The sequence below is a fragment of the Lethenteron reissneri genome, chromosome 33 (assembly GCF_015708825.2).
Source record: "Lethenteron reissneri isolate LAM-NWPU_2019-01 chromosome 33, ASM1570882v1, whole genome shotgun sequence".
Taxonomy (NCBI): domain Eukaryota; kingdom Metazoa; phylum Chordata; class Hyperoartia; order Petromyzontiformes; family Petromyzontidae; genus Lethenteron; species Lethenteron reissneri.
Window position 1 is genome coordinate 7,542,049 of NC_083811.1, and position 21,614 is coordinate 7,563,662.

General features: G+C 49.8%; 1 long non-coding RNA gene across 1 annotated transcript; it reads left to right on the plus strand.

The window, feature by feature from the left end:
* Nucleotides 1-10,857: 10,857 nt before the first annotated feature.
* On the plus strand, nt 10,858-14,354 carry LOC133350300 (uncharacterized). Its single transcript, XR_009756039.1, has 4 exons — nt 10,858-11,436; nt 12,692-12,810; nt 14,007-14,102; nt 14,233-14,354. It is a non-coding gene; the product is annotated as an uncharacterized LOC133350300 (long non-coding RNA).
* The last annotated feature ends 7,260 nt before the right edge of the window (nt 14,355-21,614 follow it).

Genomic DNA, 21,614 nt, shown 5'->3' on the forward strand with positions numbered 1-21,614 from the left:
GACGGCTATGATCTATCCATTGCTGGAAGAAAACCTCCCCAAGTTGTCAATGTTTCTTACACGCCCGTGATGAGATGATAATTGTTTTTTTACCCTTCTATCTGGCAACAAAACTGACACCTTTTTTTTACAAGGAGTCATGTTTGCATTGACCACAATACCTGCGGTCGGAACGCAAACAAAAAACACAACCCTGAAAATATGAATATTGTTTTTTTACCCTTTTTATCTGGCAACAAAACTGACTCCATGTGAGACTAGGCTTTAAGGAAAGCTGTCTCGGGTGTGGACCAATCAACTTCAAGGACAGTGCATACATGATCAGAGTTACGTTTTTTTTGTTTGCATTATGACTGCAGGTATTGTGGTCTATGCAAACATGACTCCTTGTAAAAAAGGTGTCAGTTTTGTTGCCAGATAAAAGGGTAAAAAAACAATTATTACGTTCCAACCTTGTCCTCGCTTGCCTCTTTGCTTCACCGTTTTGATCCCGGGCCGCCTTCAAAAGCGACAATTGTTTTTCCATTTACCAGGTTAAAGGCCCACTGAGCTAGACATCTTTTTTTCAGAAGCGACCTGGCCACAAACGAGAGCTCAACGAAGTGGCCTATCGTGTGCAAATGTATCGCAGCCAAACACTCTAAACGCGTGTTTCTAAATGTGGAGGGAAAAACCGGAGGAGCCGGATAAATTTATATTAAAATTTCGATTTAAAGCTTTCGTGACAGCAGGGATTCATCTTCTTGGTTCTTTCGGTAAAGTCACGTAGAATGGAAATAATAAAATAATAAAGAATAAAACATTATGTTTTATTTTTTTTGAAGTAATAAAATAATTTAAAATAAACCATAATGCTTTATTATTTTAATATTTCCATTCTACGTGACTTTACCGAAAGAACCAAGAAGATGAATCGGATATAATCTACATGACCACGGGGACCAAATCTACAGGTGTCAGGGTCGGCATCGAACCCGCGGACCTCCTGCATACCCCGCGAGGGAGTTAACAGCTCTGATTTCTTTTCTAGTTGTGGCGCCTCCAACGAATGTCACGAAGTGGTGGATTGGTGGCACAGTGGTTAGCGCACTGCTACACGAACCCGGCGACCTGAGTTTGATTCCCGACTACGTGAGCGGTGAGTGGTATCGGATGCGGCCGTGGGTGCCGCTTCACCAACAATGCACTGACCAGCGTGGTGAAGTATGGTCAAACGACTTTTATGACCGACGTGGCATGGGCACGCCTTCATCCAGCAGTGGATTTGGCAAATGACTCCAAAAAAAAAATCACCACGTAGACATTTCCTGTGATCGGACGCCACGTGCATGGCCAAGAAAGTGTGTCCATAGGACAGATGGTACGGCAAGTAGGTAGCTGACCTGTCTGTGCATAGGTTGAGTCATCGTCTGGCATGCGTGCGTGGAGATTTTTGTTAAATTTCTGGCACGCACTCTCGTTTACTCCCACGGGTAGCGCAACTCGAGCAAGAATTGGCAGCGACTCCGAGCAGGAAAGAGCCTTGAGACTCAGCGGGGCTTGCGATTAGAATGTGTGTGTTTTGTAAGTGTTATATATGAATATTATTGTTCTTTGTGTTCGGTCTTTGTTTCATTTCCATGTTTCGGACTTCTATAGTGTGCTTCTAACTGACACAGCGAAGATTGCGTTATTGTACTTAATGTTTCATTTTATATTCTACTTATCTATTCTTTCCTCGAGTCCATAACGTCAACGGGCCTCCCACATTGGTGTGAGTGTATGTGCAGGGAGTTGGAGCACTTTGCAGATTAACTCAGTGACCCAAGTTCGATTCCCGCTCACGGCCATCGCCAGTGCCGAATATCTGAACCGGACCAGGGCCTCCCCTAGGTCGACTCTGCCTTAACTGAGCACCTGATGCAGTGTGTAGACATAACCAATGGGGAGACAAAGGCGTTCGGGCGTGGTGCGAGCCAAGACCGCCTCCACAGGTCGCTCGCTGTCAGCACTTGCACCCACAGTCTGCGAAGGCTGTATGGGGAATCTTTGTCTTTTTGTTGTCGCGCAGGAATGAGATGGGCAAGCACAGCTGCTGCTGCGTCTGTGGGTGCCTCACTGCTGCTACTGCAGCAGCAGCAGCAGCCTCCTCCTCGCATCCTGTCCGTAAATAATACAACTGTCTCAGCTGAGTGTCTCAGCTGTAGTCACAAACGAAAGTCCCAGCCCCCCCCACTCCGCCCCCCCACTCCGCTCCCCCCACTCCGCTCCCACCACTCCGCTCCCCCCACTCCGCTCCCCCCCCCCACTCGGCTCCCCCCCATTCCGCTCCCCTCCACTCCGCCCCCCCACTCCGCTCCCCCCACTCCGCTCCCCCCACTCCGCTCCCCCCCCCCACTCGGCTCCCCCCCATTCCGCTCCCCCCCACTCCGCTCCCCCCCCCCCCACTCGGCTCCCCCCATTCCGCCCCCCCCCCACTCCGCCCCCCCCACTCCGCTCCCCCCACTCCGCCCCCCCACTCCGCTACCCCCACTCCGCTCCCCCCCCCCACTCGGCTCCCCCCCATTCCGCTCCCCCCCACTCCGCCCCCCCACTCCGCTCCCCCCACTTCCGCTCCCCCCACTCCGCTCCCCCCCCCACTCGGCTCCCCCCCATTCCGCTCCCCCCCACTCCGCTCCCCCCCCCCACTCGGCTCCCCCCATTCCGCCCCCCCCCCCCACTCCGCCCCCCCCACTCCGCCCCCCCACTCCGCTCCCCCCCATTCCGCCCCCCCCCACTCCGCCCCCCCCCACTCCGCCCCCCCCACTCCGCTCCGCCCCCCCCACTCCGCCCCCACTCCCCCACCCCACTCCGTCCCCCCCACTCGGCTCCCCCCACTCCGCCCCCCCCACTCCGCTCCCCCCCCCCGGGTCCCTTGCGCCGTCCTTCGCCGTTGTTCGCCAGGTGGGCCACGATTCCATTGTCATCGGCAGCAGCCATGATCGATCCACCGCTGGAGCGAATCATGGGTGGAAAAAACTCGATTTTCCAGCGGCAGGCATCGGGTTTTTACTTTAATACAATTAAACCCGATTTAATGAATACGAAACTCTGATCCAAGGCTTAGGCTGCTTCCTCGTCGGTGCTGCTATCGTACTCGGGGGTCCGTCGGGCACGGGGTAGTCGTAGAATGCGGCGGGCAGGTTGGTCGTGATGAACACGAGGAGGAGCTTCTCCTCCACAATCGTGGGCGCCAGTGAGTTCCTTCGCTTAGAATGGATGAGAAGCCCATCGTTGAGAAGTTGGCGAAGTGCGGTTCTGCAATTAGAACCAATTAAACCGGATTTCTCCCAATCTCAGATGATCGGGTTTAATATAAAAAGACAACTAAACCCGATTGTAAAAAACCCGACTGTGCCACCCTTGGAGCGAACACGATGAGGTCGCTCTGTTTCCGAGGTGGGCGTCCTCGCTCGCTCGCTCGCGCCGCCGCCCTCCTCACTCTCCTCATTCTATCTGTTCGTGTCCACGATATTTCTGACCGCCATGAGTAACAACAACCTGTAGCAAAAGACAGAGATCTTCCGTCTAGCCTTCAACAGACTGTTGGGGCGAGCACCTACGAAGGCCGGCACGGCACGCGAGGGGGTGGGTGGCCAGCACCACGCCCGGCCGCCTTTGTCTCCCCAGTGGCGATATTTGCACACCGCACCAGGTACTCATTTGAGGCTGAATCGACCTAGGGGAGGCCCATGACCCGTTCAGATAATCGTCACCGCGGTGTTGGCCCTGAGCGGTAATCGAACTCGGGTCGCCGGGTTCGTAGCTGCGGCGCGCTAACCGCTACGCCACCGCTCCCCATAACAAAGTCAAAGATCCCCCGTATAGCCTTAACAGACTGTCGGGGCAAGTGCTGTTAGCGAGCACCTAACACAACCTGTATCACACACACACACCCCTATAATTGCATGTGAAGCATTTATAATGAATCTGTGAATATACCCCTCCCTGCAGAAGAGATGGGTGTGACCTCTGAAGGAGTGAATACATGGAGCCAAAAAGGATTTGCATGTGGAAGCCAAAACAACTCATCTCATCGATATGCACGAATGCAGTGTGTTTTGACACGTCTGACATGAGTTCGCTCACTTCATTAATGAGAAACAAGAATTGTATTTCTTTGTTATAGTCAAGTGCATCGTTGTGGCATGTTATTGCGATTAAAGCCCATTCGCATTCTGCTACAGCAACGTGGTTACATCACTGGGTTGCTCTGATGAAGCCTCTGCCCACAGCGTGATCGTGTATCTACAACATGAGAGGTTGTCTTCTAAAAATCAATTAATCAATCTTTAAACTTAGGTGACAGTACCCTGAGACGTCCCTCGCTTATGAGTCAGCCTAAAGTTTTACATTTCCTCGAGGTTTATGCTAAAACACTGAACAAATATTCCCATCATCAGTGAACCAAATGTATCGCTTCCCCATGTGAGTGCGATGCTAAATGAAGCAAAGATATACCGTGACCTCGCTAAGTTCGATTCCCGGACGCGGCTAAGACCAGCGCTGAGTATTGTCTGAGCCGATTCTGCCTCCATCTCCCCCCCCCCCCTTGTTTGTCCCACCAACCCACACTAAAGAGTGTTGGCGTATACATCTCGATCGGACATGGCAGCGGCAGGAGCGAGGAGGCCTTCTTCGCCCAGTGGTGGATCGACAAAGGGGGGCTGTACACCATTATTGACCGGTGTAAGCGATAGTTTCCTGACGTGCCTCTTTGTGGCGTTGTTGGTTGCCAGTTTCCCCCCCCCCCGCCTGCCACCCTCCTCCCTCTTTGTGGTTTGTTTTAGCCTCGGCGATGGCCGGCCGGACCGACCGTCCACAGCAAGGAGTTAAACGCAAGGGTGCTGGATTAAAACCCCGAGCATCTTTTGTCTTCATAACGTAGCGCTCCCATTGTCTCGGCCGCAACAAAAAATAAAATCCTCTCGCCCCGAGTCACATCACAGCCGAGCTTTTCACTGGGAGAGAGAAGTCCGCCTTAAATATTTATTTTCGGAATTGATCTTTTAAAAAAAAGAAGAAGGGGGAGAAAAAAGAAAGCGTGGTTGGCTACACTTAACGGACGAAACATGTTCGGGGATTGTCCCGCCTTTGATCGGTGCTCCGGCGAGAAAGGGAGATGGCGTTGGGAGTTCTGATCCCGGTGGCTTAGGGGCATCTGAAAGGCACAAAGGGAAATAAAGAACGTCACGAAAAGCGGGAGTGTGGTGAGTCATCTTTCCACCGGGACCTCACACTGGGGGGGGGGGGGGGTGAGTCACCGCACTTTCCCGCAGTGGCACGCAACGCAAAGTCTCCTCTGCGATGCAGCAATCGTTTCAGTTTTCAGCTTCATGTATTAGGTGTAGCCCTGTGAGCCATGCGGCTCTTGAATCAGGTGCAACCGCAACACACACAAAACATGAACAAGGAACATCTTAAAGTGACGACGCGCAACAGAAATATCCAGGAGAAAACAGCAAAGTCTTCCAGAAAAAGCACCGTGCATCAACGCTGTGTGCAAAAATCCCAGTGGGGTGCAAGTCAAACAATAACAACCATAAGACAATTTAGATTAAAGTTATAAGTCTAACTCTGTACTACAACAAACGAATATGGCTAAACCAAAACGTTTTCGAAATCACCAAAATAAAGCTATAAAAACAATGTAACAGTGATCATAGGAACTTTGATTCAAATTTAACAATAAAGATATACACATAACATGTACGACCAAACTTTGCAGCCATAGCTGGCAGCATGAGTCACTCCATAACAGCAAGAGTATCAGTAGGAGTATCAAAAAAATTTCAATTTTTTTTTCGAATTTGTTTTTTTCACATTTTTTTTCGTGGATACGGCGTTGGTGGAATCGCGCGGAAAAGGACCCCCCCACCCCGATGTGTGAGATGCGCAGCCGGCCCTACGCCTAGCAAGGGCGAGCAGAGGTTTGCCGATCTGTCTGTGCATTGTAGTAGTTTTCACGCACTCCGCGCGTAAATATACAGACCGAGATGATGTTGATAACTTTCCGAGTAGGAATGTGCTCTGAATGATCTTGAGAGCACGGCGAGCAGGTCTTATTATGTATAACATATCAATGTCCTGTAGTCGAAGAAGAAAGCGAGGATTCTGTTCCACCATGTAAACTCAGCAGCAATTATTTGACAAGTCACTCTCTGCTGTCGAGTCACGAAGTCGAAACTGCCGCAGATTGTTGCCATCTTAAACAAATACCGCTGGAAGGAATTCTAGATTTGAAGCTTTAGTGACTGCAAGGATTCATATTCTTAGGTTTTTCGGTAAAGTCACGTCGGTAAAACATTAAAATTAATAAAAGTAAAATAAAATTAAAATCACGACGTTTCGGAGGTATTTACTTGATACAGCTGTCGTGGCTGTGACGGTTCCACCTGAAGACGGAAGCTTGTGTTGCCTCCGAAACGTCGTAATTTTTATTTTATTTTACTTTTATTAATTTTAATGTTTTACCTACGTGACTTTACCGAAAAACCTAAGAATATGAACCGCTGGAAGGCACACGATCCCAGGGAGCACCAAAGCCTGCATGGGCTGAATTGTTTTTACTTTCTAACTTGGCAAAGCAGACCCCCTCGTCCGTTCATTGGCAATGTTATTATCGTGTCCATGCGATAGTTGTGTCGCGTGCAGCCACGCTCCGGCGTGTTTGATTGGTCGGGAAGATATTTTCATTGCTCATAGCGTGCTGCAACTCCCCTCTCCCGGATCAGTAGCGGCCAAATAAGAGTTGCGTTAACGATACGGTTAATCACCCATCCGTATAAAAGCTTGAGCTCAGCGATACACCAATGTAATCACGTGCTCAAGAAGGCAATGGCCTTGAACAATTCAAGTGCCGTCTAATGGGTTCAAGTGAATCCTGCAGCCACTGGTGGCCGCTACACTCACCATACAGTAATATACTGACAAAACAATAATTGAATTTTTGTATAGAATTACAACAATGTTGAAAGTTATAGCCGTGGATAATCACACTCCCTTCGATGTTTTTTTGTATTCCGACACAATATTCCTGAACCAGTATGATTGTTTATCTTTTTGGGGCACGTGCAGATTGTGTGACAAGTGGTCACGTTGGTGGTGGTCAGTGTTGGTCGCTTTGAATAGAAAGCAGAAACCAAGCGGTGTTTACTTTCGGCTGGTGGATATGCAGCGGATGATCCTTCTCGGCTGTCGATTCTAAGTTGAGAGACGTGGTTCTTCTTCTGTTGGGCATCACGACGGCTGTTGACACGATGTCCTTGTGCAGGTTGAGTCGTGACCTTGCCCTCCTGTGTGTACGTGTGGGCTTGTTTCTGGGTACTCTGGTTTCCTACCGCACGTTGAGAACTCGGCAAAAAAAAAACCATTTCAAATCGTTTTTTTTTGCACACGTTTCGTATAAATGCAATTTATATTAAAAAATGTGCTCGATGGTCTGTAAAAAAACCAAACCTGTTAACTCAGAAGAATGTAATTGTCCAAAGAATAGGCGTTTGTAGAGAGTATGGCGTATTACGTGTGTTGAGTAGTAGACGGAGGTACTCGGAGACGGAAGTGAGTTAGGGGCTTCCGCCAGGGTTTATTAACACGTATCACTATCCCAGGTTCCCTCTTACCCCTTCTACTATCCCCGTTCCTCCAGTGACCCCGCTTACGTCACGGGGTCTCCCTTAAATACCCTAGGAGGGGTGAGGTCACGTGCACTGCCCAGCGCGTGTGACCCCACGTCCCGTGATGCCACCGCACCGGACAGCGCACACGACGCCACCACTCTCCTCTACTCCTCTACACGTGGATAGGAATCACGGGGGCTATTACGTTCGTTAGGAATGTTGTAGCGGTTAGCACACTCGACTTGGAATCCAGAGGTCGTCGGTTCCATATCTCAGCGCAGAAGTTGACGCAATGATGCAGTCTCCCCACCCCCGCACCGCCCCCACAGTACTCCACATTTTATCGGCAAGGCGCGTGTGGTGTGGGGGGGTAAAACGTGAATACTTCCACCTCTTCCAAGACATCTGGACGTAGTGGAAGAGTAGATCAAGTAGTTCTAGATTTGAAGCTTTCGTGACTGCAAGGATTCATACTCTTAGTTATTTCGGTAAAGTCACGTAGGTAAAAAATGAAATTAATAAAAATAAAACAATAAAAATCTACGTGACTTTACCGAAATAACTAAGAGTATAGATAAAGTAGGCCAAGGTAGTCTCTAGAGAGGTCCTTTATAGCTCCGTCTAGTGGAGACGGAAGTGGCGTGGGCCAGCAGTTGCATGGCTGGACTTTTAAGGGATGCCAAGGAGACAAGATGTTCACTACCTCGCCTGATATGCAGGAGGTTCGTGGGTTCGTTCCCTGCCCCTGACGCCTGCTGTATATTTGGAGTTTGCGCGTCTCTCTCCACGTGGTCGCGTGGATTTTTCTCCGCGTCCTCCGTTTTTTCCCTCCACATGTAGAAACATGCGTTTCGAGTGTTTAGCTGCTATACAAATCCACTTGGTTGAGCTATCATTTGTGGCGAGACCGCTTCTGAAACGGAGCTATATAGCTCAGCGTGCCTTACCTGGTAAAATTTAAAATAGTAAAAATAGTTACCGTTACTCTTTATTAAGTTAATTGTGCGGCTAACTGTGCAATCAAACAAAACGGCCACAAGTCGTTTTAAAGTGTTCCAATGAAGCTACCATGGGTCATCTTTAAAAAATATATAAATATATGGGGTATCAGCTTGTTTTGCAGGACATTCCTCAATGGATACTTATTGAAAATCGGCCATCTATCATCTCACGTGATAACTTACTTCCTCTGCCACAATGTAAGAGAAGAACATGCGATGCATTCTTTGCTCTAAATATGGTCACGGTACACACATTCCTCTAAAGGCGTCTGTAAAGTGTTAAGTACACATTTATTTCTTCGGTGGCTTCTGCAAAACGGGCCCTATCGGTTGTATCAAGCACGCAATGTAATTGCAGTAAGTGCTGCGCTGAACTGACGCTAACCCCTCTCAAAACAGGGGCAAAGTAACCTGAGCTTTTTAATACACTGAAGCAAGAAACTTAAAACTGTATTTAAAAAAGAGAGATCTATACAAACTCTATTATGCCAACATAAAGAGATAAGGCCCACTGACAAGTGCGTGGAAAAATGTAAACAGCGGAGGCTTGCGACGAAGCTTGGTCTCACAGGGTGCAGATGCGGGCACGTGGCCACACAAAGAGGCACTCGGCTACGACACAGCCACCAAGGCTCCACGTCGCGCCCCACTCCACGCCGTCACAACGTCACCGTGAATCGGCAGACGTGTCGATGCCGAGGCTCAGCAATCCACTCATCGTGTTATGCGTGAGCGCCAGGAGCTTGTTATACCCCGCCGTGGTCTCCTGTCCTACGCAGAGTCGACGAATTTGACGGTGGCACGCTGTCAACGCCATCGTCTTAGCAGTTTATCATCATCATCATTATCGTCATCTTCTTCTTCTTGGTTCTTTCGGTAAAGTCACGTAGAAGGGAAATAATAAAATAATAAAAATAAAACATAATATAATAATTCTCACGACGCTTCGGCCACAACAATAAAAAATCATCTTCTTCATCCATCCTCAACGTGCGTCGCCCTCCACCAACGTCAAAACAAACCGAGTGTGCCCGATATCGTCGGATGAACGGAAGCTAAGCTGGGACGAGTCTGGTTGACACTTGGATGGGAGACGGGGATTACCGGTTGCTATTGTTGTTGTTGTTGGCTGGAGCTGGGAGGTGGCCAAACGATGGCAGTTTGTACAGTGACGGATTGAATCTGTGTGTTTGGAGTGTGCATGTTCTCCCCATGGTCGTCCGGGTTTTCCCTGCACATTGACAAACGTGCGTTTAGAGTATTCAGCTGCTATTCATTTACACACGATAGGCCACTTCGTCGGGCTCTCATGTGTGGCCGGCTCGCTTCTGAAAAGGAGCTATATAGCTCAGTGTGCCTTACCTGTTAAAATAAAAAAAATAGTTTAATAGTTTAGTTTAGAAAATATGTGTGCAGAGCTTTGAGTGTTACCCACCCCGTCTAGGTATATTTTCTCTGGTTCCTCTGGATTTCTCCCATTGGTTAAACATCCCACTGCATCTTTCTGACCAAGTTTTCAGACTCAGTGAAGATTTACTGAGCAAATACAACGTATTACTTTCAGTGATGAATAATCAGCCTCGTCACATCTTAGCACGTCGGTTTTCGCGGCCAATATTATGATTCAAATTCAAATTTTGAGTTAGGCCATATAATGACCCGGCCAAATTTCTGTCGTAAGACCCTCCACCTCCCGACACAGTCAAACAAATAAAATTGTCTCATGGTGGACAAGCATTTAAGGCACCAACTTTATTACTCATTCAACTCACTGGGAAGTTGAAGCGTAATCATCACAACCAAACTTAGCAATTAAAATCAAAACTAATTGTTTACTTTGGTTGTGATCATCATCATCAATCATCAACCGTCATCATTTCCCTTGACGTATGAACACGTACATACGGGCCCTTTCAAAACAAATATGTTTATTTGTTAATTGAGGCACGATTAGATAATATCGGGAAAATAATAACTTTGAAAAAAAAATGTCAAAAATGAAAGGGCCCAACCATGATGGCACTTGCACTGAATCCTAATAATAGCGTCGTGTGCGTTGCCTTAAGTGTGAGCCCGTAACTTATTGACGTCATCACAGCAGGAAATAACCAACTTGTGGCAACTGCCATAAACTGATAGCGATCGCTGTGGTAAAGAGTTTCCGTTGCAGCGGGGGGGGGGGGGGGGAAACTTGATTATTTTAGTTTTTGTTGCTGTTTTGTTCGCGTCAAACGTCCAAAAATAAACAGATCGTGGCAATTAAAACTGTTTTTTAAGTGTTGCCAAGGGACCCTGTCAGATGCGTGACTGAGACAAGACGATAGGGGCCCATCACCGTCGCATTCTATTGCTCGGGACACAAAGGTTAAGCGCAAGAAATTTCCTTTAAAACTTTGCTCATTGGTGAACCCTGGTTGGGTAATTTTTTCCACTTTCATTCGGTGGCCTCTCATAGACCGACAGTGAACAAACAGTAATTGTGGAGGAGTCGGATTCGTTATAGAATTCTAGAGTGGAAAACAAAAGGCATGCACAGCACGCTTGGTGATTATCAATTGAAGGTATCAGTCGCAGCAGGAGCTGGCAATCAAAATAACAAAGCCATTTTTTTGGAATTCGGCAACAACAACAAAAAAACCCTCAACATTTCAAGAGCAGCAGTGCACGTGAACACGAGAACTGTGGCCCCTTAATAAATAACGTCACCAAGCGGCAGTCCTTGAAGAAGCCGCACGCGGCCTCGAAGCCACAGGCCCGCCGGCCCCTGTGTTGGAGCAATACAACTGGACAACGTTATAGTGCGTATACCATTTCTGGCTAAATAAAACAGTTGTGTTGAGATGTTAAAGCATCAAACTGAAACGTTTCGCAAGGAATCATGTCCGCATTAACGACATAAACTATTTGGTTCTTTCGGTAAAGTCACGTATAAAGAGAAAATAATACATAAAATTATAACACACGACATTTCGATTGCAACACAAGAAATCATCATCAGGTATAAATGAAATAGAAAACAAACCTAGTATACTTAGAAATATAATGCAATACAACACAGAGAGTCGGCTAACACAACAGACCTGATCTTCACCTGAGGACGGCTGCTTGCGTTATGGCCGAAACGTCGTGAGAATTGTATTTTATTATGTTTTATTTTTATGATTTTATTATTTCCCTTCTATGTGACTTTACCGAAATAACCAAGAAGATGAATCCCTGCAGTCACGAAAGCTTTAAATCGAAATCTAACCACATATGCTTGTGGTGAGCCTGCTAACAAACAAAATGCTCTGGTAGTCAGGGCCGGATTGAGGCACGGGGGCTTTAGGGGCTGCAGCCCAGGGGGCCTCCACCAGCTGGAGGACCTCCAAAGATTGAAGTGAAAAGTGATTTCATTTGTGAATGCTGAATATTATTTGTTGTTAGCCTTGTAAAAATAAATTTTATTTTTCTTTAACTTTATTTTTCTGCATTTATTTTTTAGAGATTTGCTTCCTTTCCTACACTTTGCACTCCTATCGAGTTTTTGTTGTTGTTGTTGTATTGGTTGTTGTTGTTTTTGTATTGGTTGTTGTTGTTGTAACTTTCTGACTGGCCCCTACTGGACACCTGTTAAAAAGGAGCTTAATAGCATCATCGGATTTCTCCAGGATAAATAAAGATTCTGATTAAGATCCTCATGAGATCAGCTTGTGCAGGTGCTGGATGTATTGTTGCATTGTGAGATAAAGAAGGATGGCAATAGCTTGGTGGGGGGGGGGGGCTTCATCCAGCAGCGGATACATCATGGCTGATGACCTTGCAGATGATGAGGTCAGGTGATGGACGCTTTTTCTTAGTTCAATTTGTAACGATAAATTGTGATGGTGTGTGCAGTCAGTGATGCAACCCCCTTGTAGTAATGGCAGTAGTTGCGTCTGAAATAATTTATCTAAATTCTGGTCACCTCGTGTATGTGGTCAAATGTTGCAGGCTGTAAGAGCTATTTCACGGCTCTCGTAGGGACCAGAGTTTTCAAAAGTGGCCTCCTTTGTGCTGTTGTTCTTCTTTCAGTGTAATCTCGTCAGTCAGCGATCGAATGTGGTGATCGTGGCCGGATGGAAGGCAGCGGTTTGCCTATTTTTGAGAATCTGAATCAAAATCTCCATGCGCTTATCACCACCCGGAGCCCGGTGAGAAACCGAACCTCGGTGCTTCGCCGTCAGGCTACTTTATAACTCAGCAGCGGCACGTTACGCTTTGCCGGATAATTATTCCTTGTTTTCCTACAATTATAACAAAGGGGGTTTTAGTGTCCCGAACACTAAACCATTAATGATCTTAAGGTATTAGTGGGATTTTTTTTTTTGTAATAAAAGAGCCAGATTAACTAAGCGCTCCCGTGTGGGAACTCTGAGGAGGTCCACGGTTACGTCCGTAGGAGGCCAAAGTGTGGGCTCAACTCGCGCCGCTTATTAGGAGACCCGTTGCCACCCGTGCAGGTCACATCGCCTGGCACCGCGGCGCTCGCCACAGCCGTGTCGGCGAGTCGAGCGGTCGGCTCAGACCCCGTTCGTTCTGCTCCCCCCCGGCTCATGTTGGCGACTTGGCGAAAAGTGAAGGGTCACGGATCGATTCGAGAAGAGAGGCAGACGTCGCTTAGCGCTCAAGATGCGTTCCTGGAGACAGTGAGCGCTGAAAGGGGCCGTTATAAACGGGTATGCCATTATAATCTTGGTTCTTTTGGTAAAGTCACGTAGAAGGGAAATAATAAAATAATAAATATATTAAACAATAAAAAATATAAAAAGGTTATACCATTGTAAAGTAAATGTGCTTTTTTTACATCAGTTCATCTGCAGCGGTCAGATGAACTCCTTGCTTACAGCGTGGATGTAAGAGAAAAACTGCACTTTCTCGCACACGCGATTCGATGCGTGAATGCCGGGGCTTTGAGAATCAAAAAGCATTGATGCTTCCGTTGACATGCAGCGACCGTCGCTGTCGATTCTACGCACGGACACACTCCTGGACACGCAGTGAGTCATGATATTTTCACTGGGGTAGGTGCATCGGTGGGTGAGGATGGAAGCATGGGGTTAACCACCGCTCATACCAACGTTGCGATCGGGAAAGGAATTGTATTAACACAGCATGTGTCTTTGCGGTCGTGCTGTTTGGTTCTCGGATGTGAGATCGGGCTTCACCGCACGTTGTTTGGCACGATGTTCCCAATGTGCGGGGAAACTTCCAATCCAAATCTCTGAACAAGCTCCCAGCACTTGGGTCGAAACGTCAGACATCGCACCCAAGAAACACACGGTAAAACATCTGAAAAGTAACCTGGCCGGACGTCTCACGCCGTGTCCTGCTGGGGGAACTCCTGCAGGATCTAAATCGAAGCTCTCAGCTGTGCGGGAGCGAAACATCAGATGTGACGTGGAGCTGAGCCGTGGTGCGACCCGACGGCACATCGGAAAGCCCGGTAACTGCATTCTTCAGACTTGAGCGGAGTGGCAGCTGCGTCGCCAAAATAGGAGTGCGAAAACAAAAGAAACCGAGCCACCAGGAAACGTCAATTAAGGACGATTTCTCCCCCCCCCCGCCCGCGAAAGGGTTTCACTCGCCCGCAGATGCTCGGTCCACTCCGCGCCCCGTGTGGACAGAGCTGGCGCATGGAACAGGTGGCGGAGGAACGATTGGCACCGTGGAGGGATGAGGGACATCTGAGGTCAGGTGCGGATGCTCGCGCAAAATATGCACCGATACTGCATTCCTTTTGCTTTAATAAGGCTCGCTGCTGGGGTTTAAGGGACACCTGCTGTAGAACGCAATGAATAGCCCCCCCCCTCCCCTTCCCCGGACGCGCTGGTTCACTCTAATGCCATCTCCGATGAATTTCAGCGCCACGAAATTTCGATGAATCTCGGCACCAGATTAGAAGTGGACCGATGTCAAGGAGGCGGTCAGTGTTTCCTGGCGTAGCGACGGGGAGGGGGGGGGGCATTCCACGGAGCGTATTCTGGCAGATAAACATGGACGTTGTGTTGAGTCTTGAGCAGGAATTAAAACTAATGGCGCTCGGTTTTGTTTAAGCTGCACGCTCACGGCAATAATACGTACGAGTGTGAATGCACGTTTCGGCCTTCAGCATTGTCACAACTGCTTTGAAATGTAATTCTCTGCGGTGCTGTTTAAAAATTGGTTTTGGTGGGGGTAACGTGTTCTGGGTAAATACATTTAAAACATATATAAGTTGGAGTTGTTTTTCTGATGCATCCTTTTAAGATATTAGGTTACTGATTGATCTACAGCAATGCTACACTCTTTGTTTTTTTCGGTAAAGTCACGTAGGTAAAAAATAAAATAAATGAAAACAACTAAATTAAATCACGAAGTTTCGGGCGCAACACAAGCGCCCTTCTTCAGGTGGGGACAACGTAGCGAAAGCACAACCGTGACTTTACCGAAACAACCAAAGAGTATGAATCGTCGCAGTCACAAACAACTTCAAATCTAGAATTACAGCAATGCTGACGTTGTACTGCTTTACTGCTTGCAGCCTGATGTGTCTGTAGTGTGTGATTGTCTAAATCTCTCTGTGCTTTGCTGTATAACAATGACAACAGTCGCATCGCCTCGCTAACAGCTTCACACAGTTATAGACAGCCCCTCTTGGTGGTATTATTGGTCTACTTTTCAACTCGAGCCAAGCAAGATGCGGGAGAATCCGCACCAAAGGCCACCATACAACACTAAACTATGTTTTATTTTACCAGGTAAGGCCCACTGAGCTCTTTTGTTTAGAAGCGACCTGGCCACAAATGATAGCTCAACAAAGTGACTTATCATGTGGAAATGTATTGCAGTCAAATACTCTCAACGCATGTTTCCCAACTCCAAATATACAGGCGTCGGGGTTGGGATCGAACCCACGTTTTCCTGCATAGCAGGTGAGGTAGTTACCATCTCACCACCATCTCGCTACGGCCGGCTTTTAATAGACTAACCGTGCTGTAACCAGCACAGTTAGTGTAACCAGCACAGTTAGTCGACTCCAGGGCATTCAGAACGTCACTGCGTGACTTTAGACTGCTCATTCTCGTCGGGACCCAATCATCGCCGAAACTTCACTGAACCTACGATTCAAATTGCCGTGCTAAATTCACAAAGCTACTGCTTCAGCAGTTGCCTCAACGCTTGACCGACAAACTGCAGCTGTACGATCCTTTTGGGAGCTTGGGGTTCTCACCTCACACACCGTCACCGTGCTCCTCTGTCAGCCACGTTTTCGGCAAAAAGTTTCAGAGCTCGGCCTTTTTGGGTCCTTGGACCCTCAGATTTGGAACGCCCAGCATGAAGATCTGCGTCTGACCGTAGGCATTCTCCCATTTAGAAAGAAACGAAAACCTTACTGATTTCCCATGATGCGTTAGTTAAAGGATGGGGTTTAAATTGTTTTTTTACCGTACGGTGCTCTGAAGCCCATTGTTGTGTCTGCTGCTCCTTATAAAAACGTTCATAATATTAAATACATATTCCTGCTGGGTGGACAGAGGTGGGGTGCTTTTTGAGAAACTTGCAGCATTCTTTCAACTTCCATGACGGGAGATTGCTAGCCATAACGCCACGGCAGCAAAATGATAATAACTGCTGAGAATATAGATTTTTGTAATTCCCGTTACTCTGTTCATTAGCCCAAATGAATGAGCGTGCCGTGTCATCAGGAATTCTAATCTGCTTCGCGTGCTTGAGCCCGAGATTGTGCCGAGCACAGTAGATAACATTCCACATTTCGAGAGTTGAGAAACAAACGGTAGAAGGTTGACCCTGGACCGTTTGGGGGTGTCGGTGTCCTCCGTGGGCGAGGACCCTTCCTGCCAAGGCCACCCCGTCGGGTAGAGGCAGGTGTACGATGTGCGAGACCTCCCACAGTCTGCACTCGCAAGCTGTGGGTGGCACTTCAAGTGACCCCTGCTTCCTCGTGTCTCCCCCCACCCATCCACCCACCCACCACAACCACCACCACTCCTCAATGCCAGCTCCCGTGACATCCAAACTCCCTCGCACCTGCTGACTCGACAATTGGGTGTTTGATTCCTTGCGGCTCGCTTATGATTGTTTCATTTAAAATGCTTTCGAGGTTATTTTTTTTCTTCCTCCATCAGTGTCATTTTTTCTTTTGTTTGTGGGCACTGCTTTGATGTGGCAGAGATGCTTGAGAACCTTGAAGAGCCGAGGAACCACAGTATGTCCATGTTACGATTAAACCGCACTCCCCCCTGCCCCAGAAATTCAATGAATTGTCACGGTTCTGGGATCGCTATTTAATTAACAAAAAAACGTATATACTTTTTTTACCGTCTCGTACGTATATATTTTTCTTTTTGTTCCGTGTAATTTATTTTGTGTAAATTGCTCCATCAGTCTAAATGTAACTGCATGTGATTTTTTTTTACACATTTTAATTCGTCTATTTCTTAGACACACCAATCAATGCACGCATTGTGAGTGTACGACTCGATTTCAATCAATGCATCGGCGTATCGTTACTGTGACGACAAGGTGGTTGAACAATATAACAGGCGTTCGATGGAAATTCGTATGCGTGTGTGATTCTCACATTTCATATTTGATTTAATGTTCACGAAATATTTTGCCCGCTTTTTTTTGCTTCTCCAGAGAAGTTTCTTAAGAGCGCATTTACACTCTCTTAACACGTTTCACTTGCGTGCTGCGACAGACGACAGCGTCTCCAGCTAGGGGAGAGAAAGAGGTGACGTAATGCTGGCGGGCACCTCGTGATTTAGCCTCATGGTAGATCAACAAGTCATAGTTGGCAAGAATTTTTGTGTTTGTGTGTAAGGGATGGAGTAGGTCTCTTCCCCATATAAACCAACGTCTTGGGGTGGACATTTAGCATCGCCAGGGAGGCCAGCACTGCTGGGAATCCACATTTGATCAGGGCTACATGCGCAAGTGATTCTGTTTCGTTATAACTGTATACTTGAGTAAAATAATTTAGCCGCTTAGACATGTAGGGATGTTGGAGAGAGGGCCGTTATGCATGGCAGCCTATGGGAAAGAAACACAGTGGGCGGGGCTACGTGTGTGCACAGGGAGATGCCCTCTGCGACGTCCGAGCCAGACACCCTGGGGGGGGGCTGGTTCGGCGTTACGATCCCCCGGGGCCCCACCCCTCAAGGAGGGTTGGGTATAAAAAGGGGTCGTTATATGGGCTTAGTCAGTTATGTTATAGTTAAGCTAAGAAGTCGGAAGACGTCGTAGCTAGAGCCCTGGACTCCCCCTGATCGCCGCCCTTATCAGGGCCCCACGGGATCAGGCTCGAGCCAGTGGCGTGGTCCCGTGAACCAGAGCCAGTGCTCTGGGACTCCGGGTACCGAGCCCGATTACCAGTGTCGGGCCAGACAGCCTCCCCTAGCTCTTAGTGGAGGACTCAGGGGATAGGCTATGGATAGCTAGGGGTGTTCCCTGAGTTATACGGGTGAGGGGGCCGCTACCCCCTCTAGGGCTGTCCTGTACTGGCAACTTGTTAAATAAATATACGTGTGCCTCAACTCCGTTGTCAAGCGTCCTCGACGGGTACTTCATCTGGCGTCAGAAGTGGTAAAAATGGAAACGCGCCATACAGCTCGGACCAGGGTACCACAAGAGGAGGACGCCGCGGAGATCGCCGAGCCCGAGACAGAGCAACAAGATGGGGTGCAGCCGGAGCCTGGCGCCTTCTCACCGGGACGTCAGCATGGAGAGGGGCCGCAGCCAGATGCACTACGACTGGCTCACGAACGGCTGGCGGAGCTACTTTATGCCGCTGCCGCCACACTGGAAGGCATTACGCGGTTGGGGGCTGGTGGTCCACCGCAGGGCGAGGAGAACCGGCGGCCGGAGCACTTTCCCGCCATTTCAGCGACTTCACAATTTGAATTTCCCGCCATGGACGCCGCGGCTGTTCGGGGCGTGGCCAGCTTAGACATCGGCTCCGACATCGCCGTCGCCGGGGCTGCAGCGTCATCGCAGCCGAAGGATGCGTCATCGCTGCCGCGACAGGCGATGCCATCGGCCAGTCGCGCCGAGGCACCGCCAAAGGGAGGTGAAAGCAACCTGCGGGAGTCCACATCGACCGCTGCGCTTCACCAAAGGCTGCCCCCGCTGAAGGAATTCATCGGTGCGGAGGGTGACTGGGGCGGCTTCCGGCGACGCTTCCTCGCCCATCAGGAGATGGCGCGGTGGTCCGACGAGGAGGCCCTTTGCGCGCTGCCGGCGCTCCTCGATGGGGACGCGCTCGCCGCACTCACGTCGGCGCCAAAAGAGAAGCGGGCTACACTACCAATGGCGCTACAGCTGCTGGCCGGGGTCTATGGACCTTCAGCCGAATGCCGTCAGCAGTTCTACGATCGCAGGCGGGGTGAAAAAGAGTCGCCTCTGGCCTTCCGGACAAGTCTTCTGGCGCTGGCAAAAACAGCCTTTCCCCGCATGGACGACGACGGCGTGGACGCAATGGTCGCGGAGAAGATCCTCCTCTTGGCGGACGACCTCGACATCGTCGTCATCGCACAAGGGGATGCAGAAATGACCTCCCTCCAGGCTGCGCGACTCCTCCACGCCAACCTTCTGCAGCAGCGGCGAAAGGCAAACAGGGCATCGGCTGGGCGTGCGGTGGCTGCAGCCACCCTTCCGTCAGAAGAACTTTATGCCGTCGACCATCGACGGCAACAGACGACGGGGGCGCGGCCGGGTCGGGACGGGCCGAGGCGTTTCGACCGTCCATCGTCTCCATCGGCGCTCCCGCGGTGCTTCAACTGCGGCATCCGGGGCCATGTCGCCTCGGGGTGCCGTTCTCCTCGACAGCGGGGGACGACGCCTCGACAGGACGCCGGCCCTCCTCTTCCTCCTCCCAAGCTCCAGCACCATGATCCGGCGAGTCGCGGCACCTCACATGTTTGGCCAACGCACCCACCTGTCGCACACTCTCGCACCGTAACGAACGGGGGGCCGGTGGGGCGCTGCGATGGACCGGCGCGGATCACTGCGGGGACTCAAATCGAGCCCGAGCGGTGGTCCGTGTTGGCCCATCGCGTGGTGGCCGCGGCGTCGGGATCGTCGGCCGTGGTCGGTTACATTGATGGGGTGGAGGTACGCATCATAGTCGATACAGGGGCATCGGCGACAATTATTTCGGAACTAATTTACAATATTCTACCGGTGCAGAGCCGTCCTTTGCTACCGGTTAATGTCCCTTTCTATGCCGCTAACGGGGGCTCTCTCGGCATCGTGGGACAGATTCGAGCGCAAATTTCTATCGGGGACATCAAATTGTCGGGGCCGATTTTTGTCTCCTCCTCACTGGCAGTTCCGTGCCTGCTGGGGACGGACTTCTTGGGCAGGATGCCAATTCGTATTTTGATCGACCAAGGATGCATTGAGCTTCCGTCGGGGCGACGTATGGCGTTCCTGCCTTCCCCTGTAGCGACTCGGACGGCGTTCGCGACGGTACCGGCGTTCGTCGTAAAAACAGTGCGTGTGCCGCCGGGGGCACAAATGCTGGTACCTCTTAAACTTCGTAGGCCCTTCGCTAAGGGTGTTGGGGATCAGGGTGTTGTGCTGGGGCCGTCTAGGGCCGGGGTTAATGGGCCTCATTTAATTCCGGCCCAGACCATCGTAAGGGGGGACGAGGATCCCTTCATCGCGGTCCTCAATGTCGGGTCGCAGACAGTAGTGGTTCCCCAAGGGACTGTGCTCGCTCACGCGACGCCGGTGCCCTGCGAGGAACCTGCCGTGAACCACATTGACACTGCTGCTCGGACGCACCCGCATTCGGACGGCGATGAAGGGTGGCTCGACGCGCTTTGTGCGGGATCGACGAACCTGTCCAATTTAGAGCGCCAACGGCTTAGATCGCTGCTAAAGGAATTTTCCGACGTTTTCAGTCGGAATAAATACGATTTGGGTTGTACTCACCTGCTGCGTCACCATATTGACACGGGTGACAGCGCGCCTATTCGCCAAAATCCTTTTCGGTTGAGTCCCGCCGAAAAGGACCATGTCAAATCGGCTGTCGATGACATGTTAGCCGCCGACATTATCTCTCCCTCTACCAGCCCTTGGGGAGCACCGATTGTCCTGGTTAAGAAACAGGATGGCTCGTTGCGGTTTTGCGTAGATTTCCGTCGCCTTAATAAGGTTTCGGTTGCCGACGCATACCCGCTCCCACGGATGGACGAATCGCTGGACGCCTTGGCGGGAGCGCGATTCTTCTCCACACTAGATTTACTTTCGGGATTCTGGCAGCTTCCTCTGGACGATGATTCGAAGCCTAAAACCGCTTTCCGTACACCGCACGGCCTGTTCCAATTCAACCGGTTGCCGATGGGCTTACACTCAGCGCCGGCAACCTTCCAGCGGTTGATGGAATTGGTTTTGGCTGGATTGCAATGGGAATCGTGCCTGATTTATTTGGATGACGTAATTGTTTTTGGAAGAACCTTTGACGAACATCTCCAGAGGCTGCGGGCGGTTTTCCAAAGGATGCGGGCTGCTAATTTGAAATTTAAGCCCCAAAAATGCTATTTGTTTCGCGAGTCAGTGCGTTATTTGGGGCACATCGTGGGGCGCTCGGGTATTGCTACCGATCCCGCCAAAACGCAGTGTGTCAGCTCCTGGCCAATTCCGACCTCGGTGGGGGAGGTGAGGAGTTTTATTGGCTTCGCTTCATATTACCGACGGTTCGTCGCTAATTTTGCTACAATTGCCAAACCCCTACATGCTTTGACATCAAAAGGGGTTCGGTTCCACTGGGGTCGGGATGAGGAAGTAGCTTTCTGCTCCCTTCGGGATGCATTGGTGAAGGCTCCTCCTTTGACTTACCCCGATTTTTCGAGGCCGTTTTTGCTCGACACCGACGCGAGCAACACAGGTATCGGAGGCGTGCTTTCCCAGGTGGTTGATGGCGTGGAACGGGTGGTTGCGTACGGCAGTC